The following is a 320-nucleotide window of genomic DNA, read 5'->3' as shown; positions in this document are numbered from 1 at the left end:
AGCCTGTGGAAATGTGTGGTAACCCCATCTGCCTTAGCCCTATACAGGTCCTTACTGCAGCCAGGGCCAAGACAGTATGAGCCCCCCAGACTTCTTTCTTGCGTTTCCCCAGCCATATGTCCGCTAGCCTCGACCTCTTTGTATGGGGTTCCTATGGCTGCGCTGCTAGTGCTAGTTGCCACGGAGTAGCTTACATGCCAGTTGATTGTGGAATTCCAACATGGCGGCGCCCATGTTACAAAAACAACAATTTCAACTTGCCATTTTATCCCTTCTAACAAATTCACCCATTTTAATAATTGTACCAGTGAGAAGAAATA

The 320-nt window shown here is 47.5% G+C and overlaps 1 protein-coding gene across 12 annotated transcripts in view; it reads left to right on the top strand.

Moving 5' to 3' along the window:
• snap91a (synaptosome associated protein 91a) overlaps positions 1-320 on the top strand; it is a 71,108-nt gene that overhangs the window by 61,781 nt on the left and 9,007 nt on the right. The gene's annotated exons all lie outside the window — the stretch shown is intronic.

This window comes from Etheostoma spectabile, chromosome 6 (assembly GCF_008692095.1).
Source record: "Etheostoma spectabile isolate EspeVRDwgs_2016 chromosome 6, UIUC_Espe_1.0, whole genome shotgun sequence".
Lineage (NCBI taxonomy): Eukaryota > Metazoa > Chordata > Actinopteri > Perciformes > Percidae > Etheostoma > Etheostoma spectabile.
This window is presented reverse-complemented; position numbering and strand designations above follow the sequence as displayed.